At 38.3% G+C, this 14,875-nt stretch overlaps 1 protein-coding gene across 1 annotated transcript in view; it reads right to left on the bottom strand.

Annotated features, from left to right (window-relative positions):
• Fhit (fragile histidine triad diadenosine triphosphatase) overlaps positions 1–14,875 on the bottom strand; it is a 1,532,194-nt gene that overhangs the window by 474,820 nt on the left and 1,042,499 nt on the right. The gene's annotated exons all lie outside the window — the stretch shown is intronic.

Below are 14,875 nucleotides of genomic sequence, written 5' to 3'. Positions count from 1 at the left end.
TTCTTGTACACTAATAATTTTTTTCCAGAAAAACAATAGTTAAAAGATCAATATAGTAATTTAACACTTTACAGTAAAAATCCATGGGATCAATGCTCCTCAAAACAGGTATTCTTGATATAACACTTCAAGGCATCTTAGTGAGAACAGGAAAAATGGCTAGAAATACAAAACCAACTAGAGATGCTGTGTGCAAAGGTAGGTAGGGTAGGACTTTGTTAAAACAGATGCTGAATATTCCTCCTGACAAATTAAAATTTTTCTATGTACAACTTAGAATGTTATCTCTTACTAGTGTATATTTTACGAGTAAGATGGGAAAGCCAGGAGCTCTAAAAAATAAACCACATGAGAAAAAAATGTAGGCACTGAACTACACTGGGCCACCAAGCAGCCCCCCCCCCCCCCAGAAGTTTGTTAGAAACGCTTTATCTTTGCTATAGTACCAGCCGCTCCCGGTAGTGCTGGGCTCCACTCCCCTCTGTCATTTAAACGTGTTTCCACTCACTGTACCCAGCAGTGCTGACTAGGCCAAGCATGCATGGCACACCAAGGTTGCGTTGAGCTGAGGAAATGTAGAGTGCCCAAGGAAAGCTGAAACCTCATGAACATTTGAATCACATGTTTACTGAGAAGCTTATTATGAGATATGATTGTTCGGAACTTATCAAATTTTCATCTTTTGCCAAGTCTGAGAACAACAAAGTGCAGTTGGAACAAACTCCCCAACCATAAACTGTCCTTCAGAATGAGATATTTTGAGGAACATAGTGGCTTATGCCTATAGTCCCAGGCCTTGGAAAACGAGGTGATCTCAAGGGTATGAGGCCAGCCTGCACTAACTACATAGTAAGTTTCAGAACAACCTGGGCTGAAGTATCAGACCTGTCTCCAGAACAAAGTACCCACTACCACAACAACAAAGGCTCCATCTCCAGACGAAGAGGCAAGTAATGTCTGCTCAAAGTATCTCTCTCTGTCTCTGTCTCTTTCTCTGTCTCTCTGTCTCTCTGTCTCTGTCTCTCTGCATCTCTGTGTCTCTGTGTCTCTGTCTCTGTCTCTTTCTCTCTGTGAGAGAGAGAGAGAGTGTATGTGTGTGTGTGTGTGTGTGTGTGTGTGTGTGTGTGTGTGTGTGTAAAACAAAAGAAGGGGTCAATAATTTGAGAGGTAGTGGAGGGATCTGGGGTGGGAAAGGAGGGATGTAAATACTATGATTACAGTATTCACACAGGAAATTCTTTGAACATTAAATAATCTAAAAAGTAAAAAAGAAATGAGATGTTACAGTGCTTAAATATCAAACTATTCTAGAATGGCTATGAAGTTGAAAAGCCTAGCTGAGCCAGAGGCCACTAGACTAGTTTAAAATTATGTTTAGCTTCTTTCTTCTAGTAGTTACAATTTAAGAATGGATTCATTCTTTTGTATACACAATACATATTTTCAATCATTATTAAGGAATAGGTCTCTTTGCAATCACTGATTAATATTTTTCACAGAAGCTGGTTTCTTAATGTATGTCTCCATGTTTGTAGACTAAATGCATAGTTTGAAGAATATAAAAGGATACAAGCAGTAGAAGAGGCAATGGATTTATGTGTGGGCAAAAACTTTAGAAATACGGTTTTTCAGTTGAATAACATTAAAGTATCACTACCTCTAAGTAGTTATATGACTGTGGATATAAAACAGGTGCGTCATTCATTATATTTAAGAACTATAAAGAGAACATTCACAATATTTAAGCACAAAGATAGGTGGCACTGGCGAAATGTGTAGCTTATGCTTCCCATCTACTATGTCACAGAGAGAAGAAATGTCTATCAGTTATGTTGACAGTATCAGATGAAGATACTCCGAATAATTCCAAATGAGACTTCAAAATATGTGCCAAAATATTTACTCAACTTATTCAGCCCTTGTGAACTTAGTGCTTAGTATATTTTTAGGATACTATTTCAGCTACCTTCAGTAAGAAGGAAGAGGAAAATCATGATTTTTGGTTTTTGTTTTTTTATAAAACAACAGTACACAGTGCTATCCTGCTCCTTCGTCTCCCAGGAGAACCTGTGCACGTGTACCATGAGCAGGAATGTACTGACGGCGAGCATCATGAAGATCCAAGAGAAAGCTGCGACCTGGAGGAGCTCACTTCCCAGAACGGAACACAAATGACGTGTTCATTACCTGACGCTCATCCCATGCTCTCCCTCTTTCTTTGATTCTTACAAATCCCTACAATTTGCCTCATTTTATGCCATCCACTTGCCCCACGGCCAATAAGTAAAGTCCTTTCCTTTGCCAGGGATGCATTTGAGTAGAATGGCTGGCCTCATCTTAGCCAGTAAAGAAAATGAGAGGAAGCAGGTAAATGGAGCATTTTGAGGGTATGAGGTAGAAAATAAGTCCAACTGAAACAATCCGTGCACAATGTAAGAAGGATGGTATCTTCAGACTAAGGGAGTGAGGGGTACAGTTTCAATAAGCACTGTTGGGATGAATGAATAGTTGATATATTGAGAGAGATAAAACAGGAAAAATTACAAGTAAACCAAATACTCAGGTACACTTGCAAAGTACAAGCATGTGTGTGTGTGTGTGTGTGTGTGTGTGTGTGTGTACATACACACATAAATACATAGAGGAAGGGAGGGAGGGAGGGAGGGAACGAGGGAGAGAAAGGAGTGGTATCTCCCAGGCATATATTGAAGTTGAGACTGAAGAAAGTATTATATGTGCAAACTTCCTCTAAGTACCACAGAGGTCGCTGCTGCTCCATGAGACCTCATGTCCTGCCTACCCAGTTATCACCAGCTGCCGGCCCCTTGCAGAAGAGGAAAACTCCTCCTCTGCCTCCGGATTTCACTCACCAGCTGAGGTTTTAGATCTTGATGTTGTCTGTGCTCTGAAACCAGTCAGTGTAGACCTGGCCAGACTCACACTCTATCTTCAGAAGCTGAGATCCAATACAAGGACATGCAGCCAAGAAGCCATATTGTAACTACTACTAGCAAGAATGAAAAGGCGTCAGTGGAGAAATAATGTCTTGAGGACTTAGCTTGTAGACATTATTTTAGATCCAGAAGAAATGTTGCCAAGATGGAGGCTCGGAAGACATGGCTTGATATAACACTAACCTCCGTTCTAGGTATAGTATAGGGCATTTTCTGCTAAGAAAATCTCATTATCATAATGGAAGACATTGAGTAAGTATCCCAGTGAAACAAACTAAATGTGTTTTTAGAATAAAAGAAAAATCTAGTGAATTATAAAAATAGGGGAAAGTTCATGTGGAGAGTAATTGTATTTGATTTGGAAAAACACATATGGCCTATAAAATATGGGAAAGGAAATAATACTGTGAAAGATTATATGAGAGATACCAGGTTCAAATAAAAGACCTGAGAATGTGTATAAGACTTACAGAAAAGCAGCATGGCAAAGTCAACCTGGATGCAACTTCTCAGGAGATCAGGAAATCATGGTTCTCTAGAGACTCTTGGGTGCAGAGCCACTGCCTGTCATGATCTCCAGAACCCTTCAGGCTCATATCCTGTGAGTATATATTTAATATCCTGTGATGTTTCTAGCCTACTTGAAAGCAAAGAAAGAAGTTCCATAGGCTAGCTTTATGAATTTCCTTAGTTTCTTGTGTTGTGTTGATTATTCAACTATTTAGTTACATAAGAAAATGTAAATTAAACTAGCTTCAAAGAAAGATTTTTGCTGCCTTATATGACTGGTATAAAGCACAACATGGGAAGCAACCCTTTTTCAAGTCATGTACCTTACAAGTGCTCTCTCTCTCTCTCTCTCTCTCTCTCTCTCTCTCTCTCTCTCTCTCTGTGTGTGTGTGTGTGTGTGTGTGTGTGTGTGTGTGTGTGTGTGTGTGTGTGAGACATTCCCCTTTCATATCATAATCCAGTTGCTTGGCTCATTATGTTTGGGCTTGGGTCTCAAACTTGTTCTTCCACAATCTCTAAAATGTCAAACCTACAGTTTTCTTTATCATCTCTTTGCTTCAGTATACAAGAGCTTATGGAAGGATTCTTACTGATTCTATGTAGAAAATGGTTCAGTTCTTTGGGATAATCATTCACTAAATCAACTGCTGAAGTCAACTCTACAAACCTTCAATGTGTACAGACCAGATCTATCCCACATACATGGGTTAAGAAATAATAAATTTCCATTGGATGCTAATAGCTGATTCTTCTCCTCATCCTGCCAATAATATTAACTCTCCAAGAACAAAACCATTTAAGATAGTTTTGGTCTTCAGTATGCTTTAACATTGAACTTCCTAAACACACACACTATGATTAAACAGATAAGACTCAAAGTTTTATTAGAGACATCATCAAGGAATCATTCTAACTGATTGCTTCCATTAGTTGATTGTGATTACCACACCAGTAGGTAAAAGCTGCCTTGAGCACCATGAGCACAAGAGAGACAAGGACGTGTCAATTTGAAAATATCATCAGGAGAAAGCTTGTCTTTCCATATTGTCTTTGTTTAATCTATAAACCAAAGGCATCTGAGTTACAATGAAAGAGTTCTAGAGATGAGATAAGATGGGGTGGGAAGACAAAGGGTCTTGTCACTCAGGCATGTGAAGTACAGGGGTTGTGCAGAACAATCCCCTGGACTGGAGTTCAGGAGGTTAACATGGGATCCGACTAAGCACATAAAATTCTAGGTCATCACTCTCACTTTTAAGTTTCTGGTATATCTTCTCTTTCTTATTCATGAATTTCACCATTGGGAATGGTGAAATTTAATCCTAGCACTCAGAGGTAGAGACTGTTGGATTTCTGAGTTCGAGGCCTGCCGAGTCTTCAGAGAGAGAAAGTTCCAGGACAGCCAGGGCTACACAGAGAAACCCTGCCTCAAAAACTAAAATAATAAACAAACTAATAAATAAAAATAAAAACAAACAAAAAATCCCAAAGAATTAAATATTAGGATTTCCAAAGGAGATTATATTGTTCAAGGTTATGAAGTAATGTATTAGTCTAAATACCTTTCTTTCCAGGAGGCTGCTATAATTCCTAAAAGGAAAACCCTGAATTTAGAATCACCCAAATCTCAACCTGGCACTCCTTTACTTACCTAGATTCTCTGCCTTAATTTGAATTTTCAAAGAAAATATTAGTTAAAAGATTAGGACTCTGAGTATAAACATGCAACTTGTGTTTGAGAGCACTGTAGAATTTTGAAGAGCCTCCAGAACTCCCAATGATCTTAAAATCAATACCCACATCAAATGGCCACATAAGACAAACCTATGTGTTTCTATGCTGAGGTATCATTGACTCTGATAACAAATGCCTACAGGAAGTTACTTTAATAGGCAAACTTATGGTTCTCAGTGTATTGACTCAGAAGTAAATAATATAGAAAGCATATTCTCCATAATTTTTTTGAATTTCACACATATACATGTACAATGTCTAGATTTGGTCACATATAATTTCCAATAACCTTTGTTTCTTGTTTTTTAAAATATTGTCTCACAGGACAGTATGCTAGTCTAGAATTTTCTATATAACACATCTGACTCTGAATTTCCAGTCATCTTTAAGTAAACATTTAAAGCTTTTCCAATGATGAAAAATAATTCTTAGAATAATATTACATTTATTTTCTAATAATAAATGACATTTTTCAAGACCTAATTCACTGCCAGCACATGACAGATATGATGGGGAAAGGAACACACATCATATACAGCACAAACTCTAAATCAAGATGACAATAAAAATGTAATTTCCTACACAGGCCTGGTAACACAATCTCACAACCCCAGCACTGAGGAGGCTGCGTAGGAGGCTGAGGAGAAAGTGGGCTAGTTAAGAGAGCCTGTGATTCACAGCAGGATCTGTTTCTAAAACAAGCAAGCAGCAAGGAATCAAGCACACCCTGTTTTCCTGGTGTCAGCTGAGGACCCTGACAATGAAAGAGACGAATTCTGCACAGCTTCCCATAAGGCCAAATGCTACACTGGATTTTAAGATATTTCAAAAAACAGAGGAAATTGTATGCACTAAGTGTGACAATTAGAGGGTTGTAGGTCATCTACTAACACACACACACACACACACACACCTGTCTAGGAAGCTACATACAATTCTAAAGGTCAAATATTTTTCTGTTCTGTTTGCAAATTTTGACAGTTTGGCTCAAGCTAGAGTCATCTGGGAAGTGGGAACTTCAATTAAGAAAAACAGCTCCATAAAAGTGGCCTGTAGAGGTGCCTGTGAGATACTTTCTTGATTAATGGTTAATGTGGGATGTCCCTGGGTGGGTGGTCCTGGGATGTATAAGACAGCAGGCTGAGCAAACACCAGGGCCAAGCCAGCAAGCAGCATTCCTCTATCATTTCTGCTTCAGCTCTAGCCTTCAGGTTCCTTCCTTGAGCACCTACACTGACTTCTATCTGTGATGGACTGTCACCTGAGAATGTAACTCTTTTCTTCTTGAGTTACTTTTGGCCTTGGTGAATTATCACAAGAGTATAAACTCTAAGACAGCTGCTTTCTATCTGATAGAGTCAAGTTATACTCCTGATGAGAGTTAATGCTAAAATACCATTTCAATAAAATGATAAACCTCTGAGCACGCTTCATCTTATTATACTTCTAAATGTCATTTTAATAGTGGTAGCTTCTTTATTCTTGTTGGAAGTAGACAGACAGTGTAGACATGCAGTGCAGACATAGGCAGTAGACAGACAGTGTAGACATGTATTACAGACATAGGCAGTAGACAGACAATGCAGACAAGTAGTGCAAACATGGGCAAAGCCACTCATAAAACTACCCATTTCACTGTCTATAAAATTCTGGGCTAAAACACACCAACTGATCAGGCTATGTATACCCTCTATCACTTCTATAGATTGCACTTAAACAAAACTGGATAAGCAGATTATTCGAGACAAGAACAGGATTCTATAACACATGGTATTTCTGAATGTCTCAGACCATCACCTAACCATAAGCAAAATTGATTTTTCCAGACATGTTCCAATCTCTGCTCACCCTTTCCTGCTATCAACTGTCATCTTACTCCCCTGATAAAACTCTTGACATGTTTTGCAGTACTCTACTCCTTCTCCATTCCAAACAGCTGCCTTCCTTTCCTGGCAGAAACTCCTTGACATCTGGAAACTCAGGACAGCTACTGCTATGATGGGCAGATTCCATTGTAACCCTGTACACAGCTCTCAGAATTTAAAATGAGCAAAATGGGGAGGAGTATAAAGTTTCACCTACTAACCAAATACTCTTTCAATTAATGCCAGCTTCAAAGCATGAGAACCCCACCAAATGATTGCTTTTAAAAATGCGGCTGTTCTGTGCCACCTGCAAGATGATGCCAAACACAAAACACTGATCTTAAGGAATAAATGATGACATGCTTCCCAAGTTTCTACCAAGATAGCAATGATAAATCCAAGTCCCTAGCTTCAACAGAATTTCTGTTCCATGGTCTAATTTGATGGTTTGTTTACTAGAATTAAAGATAAAAGCCAAGTGTGAAAGAAGAAAATGAATGAGTTAAAGAAAACTCAATGGAAGGCACTTCATTAGAGCTATTGGTCTGTATCCTATCCATCACCAGCACCATGCTGTACCAATTACTAGGTATATATCATCTCCTTGATATTCTACTATAACAAAAATACAGCCGTACTGTATCTAGTCTTCTTACCTTCAACCTATTTTTCATAAACAGAGAATTATATATATTTTTTGAGCTGAGGATCAAACCCAGGGCCTTGCATTTGCTAGGCGAGCACTCTACCACTGAGCTAAATCCCAAACCTGGAAAATTATATTTTTTCAGGTGTTTAAAAAGGTCCATGCCACTACCACCCCTCAAATTAATGGCCCCCTTTCTTCCAACAACAAATCTCACACATGGGGCTTGGGAGAAGACTCAGTGGGTGCTGTGCAAGAAAGAGGATCTGAGTTTCTTTTCCTCCCACCTAGGATGACCTGGTATGCCTGCAGCCCAGCTCCATGTAGGTCTGAGACAGAAAGCTGACAGGGGCTTGCTAGGTGCCAGATTAGCTCCAAGTTCAGGGAGAGGCCCTGGAATAAAGCAGAGATACCTAATAAATCAAATACCTAATGTCCTCTGTCAAGCACATACAGATTTGCACACCCCACACACATGCATATACAGCAACAACAACAACAACAACACACACACACACACACACACACACACACACACACACACACACACGTCCACATGCTTGTTTCAAAGTTTTGCATGATTATGATCCTGGCCCCAGCATCTCTCTAGCTTCACAGGTATGCCTCCCCTTATTTACCATATTTAATATATTTCCAGTCACCCTGGGTTCTCCTTCTATTATCAAATGCATCCAGCAACCCTCGCACTACCCACCCTACACCACAATCTCAGTACTCTGTGCGCTCTTAGCCTGCCTCTTCCTGCTCATGGCTGAGATCTTGATTTGTTATGTGTTACTTACTCAGGGAATTCCTCCTCAATCAACTGGAATATGTTGGGTATCCTTCTACAGCTCTCCTGAGATCTTACCATTTTTCTTTGTGGCAGATTTTTCAACTATATTTAATTAACATACTAAGTTGGACATAAAAAAATTGCAAAACTGTATATCAATGCCATTTTCCTCATTTTTTTATTTTGGAGAACATAGGTTACTTTTACTTAAAAGTATTTTATTAAAGTAGACTTGTTATTTTAGATTAATTAACAGTTCTAAATTTTTCTAGATTTAATTTCTAATATAGCAAATACCACCAGATTTAGTGACATAAGCAACCTCATTCTTTTTATTTTCAATAAGGGATCTTAAGAAGGAAAAATGTTATGAACTTGGACATAAGCAACTGTTCTATGTCCTTTGAAGGCTATAATACTACAGTGAACTCTAAGCCTTTCAAAATATAAATTTATAATTTTACTTAAATACACTTTATATACTGCTAAACAAATTACAACAAGATCAGTTAGGTCATCAGCAGTGTAGTCATTAGACGGAGCTCATAAGAAAGTTCAAGTTCCTATGACAAACACAGTTTACATCTGTAAAGGAACAGTTTTCTCCTATGAAAGCATTCGCACAAGTGACATGTGTGATGACAAGCACACACAGCCTCCAACATTCAAAGCCAAGAAGCCTGGAAATCCTAATTAAAGCGAACCTTTGCTATTAGACCCAAGTCCTTACCAGAAGATTAACAAGCAATTTCACAATGACAAGACAGACCATGTTTGTGTGCAACAGTACCTGCCATAATTATTACTGTAATACAGCAGTGGTGCTATTCTGAGAGCTTTGTATTTTTTAACATTTCACATCCTTAACAAACATAACATTAAATTTAGATTCATTTTTAACTCATGAGACAATCACTTCAATTACTATGAGCCCTACTATATATAAGTAGGACACACACACACACACACACACATACATACACACACACACGCACGTGCACATGCACATAAACATAAGGGCTCATTGTGTATATATATGTATACACACACACACACACATATATACATATACATACATACACTATGAGCCTTACTATACTTTTTTCTGATCTCATCACAAAGTAAGTATTAGAAGTGGGATTTAAATCTGGATTCTGAGCTCTGAATTCTATACTGCCTACAGATACATAAATATACCTTTCATATTCTACCTCTAAACAAAGAGCATAACTACCTGAATGATGCTTTACATTCTTCAAATATTCCTTGCTACAGCTTTTTCAAAGGCTCTTACAAAGGACCACTGAAAGCAGAAGCCTCTTGTTTTAACTCCATTTGAACCAAGGCTGACTCAAAGAATATTGAGCTTTAATATGTTTGAATGAGCTGATGTCCTTCTCCCCAGTGTGTTGTTCCTTCATTACAATTCCCATCTAATTTCCTCCACCATACCCGTATCCTTGTCTGCCCATCTCCTCCTCTTTTTTGGGTGTTATTATTCTCACAGGTTTTTATGGCAGTACTTGGGGGAATGGTTCATTTAATGTTAACTTGAGCAACTGGAATCACCTGGAAGAAAGTTACATCAAGGGATTAAGAATCTAGATCAGGTTGGCCTATGGGCATGTATGTGAGGGACTGTCATGGTTACAAATGACAATTGATGTGTAAAGACCCCAGTCCACTGGGTGGGAATCCTGGATCAAATAAGTATAGAGAGAGGCCAGAACGCCAATAGGCATTCATGAATTTATTATTTCTCTGCTTTGACTACAGATGTGACTAGCTGCTTCAAGTTCCTGCTATGACTGTCCCACAATGATGAACAGTAACCTGGGAAGTAAGCTAAATAAATCTTTTCTCCCCTAAGTTGTATTGGCCAGGGCATTTTATCATAGCAACAGGAAACAAAAGTGGAGCCCTCAGTCTGTAACTCCTCCTAGTACTTCAGTAGCTTTCTCTGTCAAACACTAATATCCTAGACACCTGCTGTGGGAACGACGGCTTGGTGAAGTCTTCATCTCTGCTACAAACCTCCACTTTGATCAACACACATTTCGTCTTTATGCATCGCATATACTATAATATATCCAGAGTCTGGGGTCTCCAATTAACTAAAACAAAGTCCTATTCAAGGTCAATGTATTTAAAACAAAAGACTGGTCTTATGTTTAGAACGCTTAGGTCCTTTGACCTGTCATCCTTCCCAATCCATATGTGAACTAAGGGCCTTGAATATAATTAAAATTTTAAGGAAATGCTACTTAAAATATATATTTAATATTTAGAGGCTCTAAGATCACATGATAGAATGTTATGTTTTGTTACAATGTAGTATAAATGGTGCCTCCTCAGAGCTTTGATCCCTCTGTTCCATTTCTTTTGGCCAACTTCCAGAAGTTAATGAAACTGAGACTTTGGGGGGCTTTCTATATAAAGCCCTTCTATGACCTTGTATCTAACAATCATAACTTTGCATGTATAATCTTAGAGTCTTTAAAAGTGGCAGTCACTTCAGGTCATACCACAACTGTATTTGTTTCACCTAAATGACAATAGCTCAGTTGACTTGCAATGCTGAATGCACCTCCCTATCCTTCTATTGCTTCATACTCAGAGTTAGAGAAAGCCTTGCCTGTGGACGTGGCTCTCCACCCCGTCTGTGGAAGCTTATTTCAATAAAAAAGTGACAAGAGAAGTTGAGAAGTAAGGACAATGATGAACATGACTTTCACACCTAAATGTTTTATCAATAGGTGATTATACTGAAAAAAATATTAATATCCATCTATATCAGAGGCAAAGTGCAAGTCTTTGGTTCTACACAGTTTTAAAACATTGCTTAAAACTCAGGGTGGGAACATTTAATATAAAAATCAAATTGTTAAAAAATGGTTAAAAACACACAAGCTTGACCATGTTTCCTACTTCTTCCCTTTACTCATTCCTAAAATCTCCCTGTCTCTCCCATATATTCAGGGTCACCCCTTTCAAATTAGGTCAGTGATGCCCAAATAATGCTACTAAATTTAAAACATCAGTTGATTATATAGTATTTGAATTTGTCTTGATATATATATATATATATATATATATATATATATATTCAAATACTACGAATTCAAATACTACATAATTAGATTTTATGAAATGCAAGGTTTTTTCCCCACATATTAAGGGGCAAAGAGTATAATTACAAGTTTCTTTGGCAGGGATACATTATTTATGTCTGTGGAATCTACTACCCTTACAAAGAATTTAAGTAGCCACATTTCTGCAAGGCTGTTATGGTCAGTGACAGGAATATTGTAGGACCTACTCAAATTCAGGGATCAAGGCATGAAAATCCCCTTTTATTCTAGGACAGAGTATAGACCAAGGAAGCCCAGATGATATGTTTGGAACATGATTTTTTTTTCATTGTAATATTGGAAAAGAAGAGCCATAGTTGATGGCGTTTCCATATGGCTGGATCTAAGCTTTTGTGGACCCAAATAATGTCCAATTACCCAGTAAAACAAGAGCAACTTGAGTGTATGTGTGGGTGAGGGCAAGTTCGTGTATACTAACAGCAGTGTCCTGATGGCTTCCAGCTGCTAGACAAGGAGTGATTAGGACGATGAATTTACAAAAACAAATCTGGGCATTATAGCACCACAGTGACTCAATATTTGGCCAGTCTCCTTAGGATTCTTAATGCGCCCTCTGGATAATAATGTCACCATATTTTCAGCTGTTTTGAAGTGGTATGTACATGTGTATTATTTTCTAGTTTTGTTTTTAATTGACAGAATATATATAGAGAGAGTAGATGGGGTAGGTTGTACTGCTTGGGTAGATGTGCAACAATGAAGTCAGGGTATTTCCTGTTTTATCATCTTATGTTTACATCATCTGCTTAGTGTGAAAACTTTCAAAATCCCTACTTCCAGCTATTTTGAAATATTCAACACACTAATGTTAACTATTGTGACCAGACTGTGCATAGAGCAAAGATCTTATTCCTTCTCCCCTACTACAGCTTTGTACCTGATGGCCCACTGAGTTCTCTCCCTCCTTTCCCCTCAAGCTCTCAGGTCTGTGGTTACTACTATTTTATTATGTGTGTCTATGAGATCAATGACTTTAGAGACAACAGGAATGAGATCATTTCATATTTCTCTTTTGTATCTGGCTTATTTAACATAATATTCTCTATGTCCATCCATATTGTCACAAATAACAATATTTAATTTTAAGGCTGAAGAGTGTTCCATTATATATAAACTATATTATCTGTTCACTACCATATAATGAATAGTATCCTATTGTGTGTGTGTATGTATATTTATATAGGTATATGCATGAATTATATTTTCTTTATCCATTTATCCACTGACAAAATAAAAGGACAATCTACAGAGTAGGAAAAATGTTTGCAAATTATGCCTCTGATAAGGTGATAATATGCAGACCATATAAAGAAATCAACCTAAGAGAACCAAAGGAAAAGTTGGAAAGAAAAACATATATCAACCAATCAGAAGCTGAATAAATGAGAGAAGAATAAATAAAAAGAAAAAAATCTTAACAGACATTTCTCAGGACAGAACATAAATGTAGTTAACAGGTACATAATAAAATGTTCAACATTACTTATAATCCGAGAAATGTTAGCCAAGACTGAATGAGGTGAAATCCAACTAGAATGGCTAGAACAGAGACATTTGAAAATAACAAGTGGTTGTTTGAATGGGGAAGACAAGTATTCTTGGAAAAGAATGGGGAAATTTCTATATACTGTTGGTGGAAATGAAAATTAGTGAGGCCATTATAAAAACAAATGTGGATGCTCTTCAAGAAATTTAAAGTTCTACTACCATGTGATCCCACAGCTCTACCGCTCATTATATTAATCTACCTAAAGGGAGCTTAGAAGGGATATCAGTACTGCGATGTTGCCACAACACTGCTTCTAACATTCAAGGTCTGGAATCCGCACCAAATCAGTCCTGAGAAATCCCCTTGCTGGCTTTGCTTTTCGTCAACAAACTCAGTTCACTTCAGAACCTACAGATGGTTGTTGACAGGCATGAGAGTGGTGAAGAGCAGAACAGTTGTATCAGGAGAACAACTCAGGACAGCACAAGGGTGTCCTGTCATACCTCTACTGCAAGGGAACACTAACAAGTGCTTGTGCCTCTGCTGAGCTCCCCTCAATCCATGCTCCACTCAGAAGCCACAGACATCTAGGAAACCATCAGACCACATCATGTCACCCTTCAGTTTACATTACTTCAAGGGCTGCAGCTGGCATCAGAATGAAATGCAGACTTCTGGTGTCAGCCTATGGTGCTCCTTTAGTACACAGAGGGCTATTTACCTCTACCACTTCTTCTGTATGACTATCAGGTTTTTAAGAGCTCAGAAAATAATTTTCTGGCATGAAAGCAAAATGAATCTGCTAGTTGGACTGTTCCATCAGGAAGAGAAGGGAACTCAATCTGTAAACACATTCAATTCACCTGGCTGAAGTATCACTATGAAAATACTGAGTCCTGGTCCCTCATATTAAAATGAGACAAAGCTCCCCTTTGTCCTCTTTCATAAATTTCTGAAATTTCCATCACTCCAGTACAGTTTGTGCCATATATGGGCATCATATGTACCAATTTCTGCCTACAAACACACAGATACATTTACCTAAGTTTTTCTATACAAAATAATCTCCTTTAGTACTTGGAGAAACAGTGCATTGTAAGTGAAGGACCACACTGTAACAGGGGTACAAGCTTCCTTAGGCAAGATGCTGCTGCCCAGGACCACAAGGATAAAGGATGTTTGTGAAGCACCTGTTCTGCAGAGTTCCTATGCTGAGTGCTTGACTGATTACAATTCCCCCAGATGTACATTCTATCTGGTATTATCTCTTTTTCTCAGGGGAGGGCAGGTCCACAAAGCTCACACTATTTGCTCAAGGTCAGAAGCCGTACAGGGTAGAAGCAGCATCTGAATCCAAATCAGCCTGGCACTTGAGCCTATTCCATTAACCACTGATCATACAGTTTTCTTTGCAAAACATAATCAATCCATGCTTTGTTTTACAACAAACCCCCTCCTTTTCTGAGCCACTAAAGCCAGGGCTTTTACCTCGTTATTTTAGTTACTAATTTGAAAGCTGCCGACACAGATGACATCCCTTCTAGATTCCTAAGCAACAAGCTTATTGAGAGGGGGTGAAAAGGAAGCCAAGCTTTCCTTTTTACTATTCAGAGATTTGAATGTTGCTAATCTCATCACTGTCTTTCATACCATCAGACTTTTATTTTCATAATTACAGGCTGCCATGGGTTTCTCTCAAAGCCAATACTCCACCCAGGGTCTTAACATC

Source organism: Onychomys torridus, chromosome 9 (assembly GCF_903995425.1).
Source record: "Onychomys torridus chromosome 9, mOncTor1.1, whole genome shotgun sequence".
Taxonomy (NCBI): domain Eukaryota; kingdom Metazoa; phylum Chordata; class Mammalia; order Rodentia; family Cricetidae; genus Onychomys; species Onychomys torridus.
This window is presented reverse-complemented; position numbering and strand designations above follow the sequence as displayed.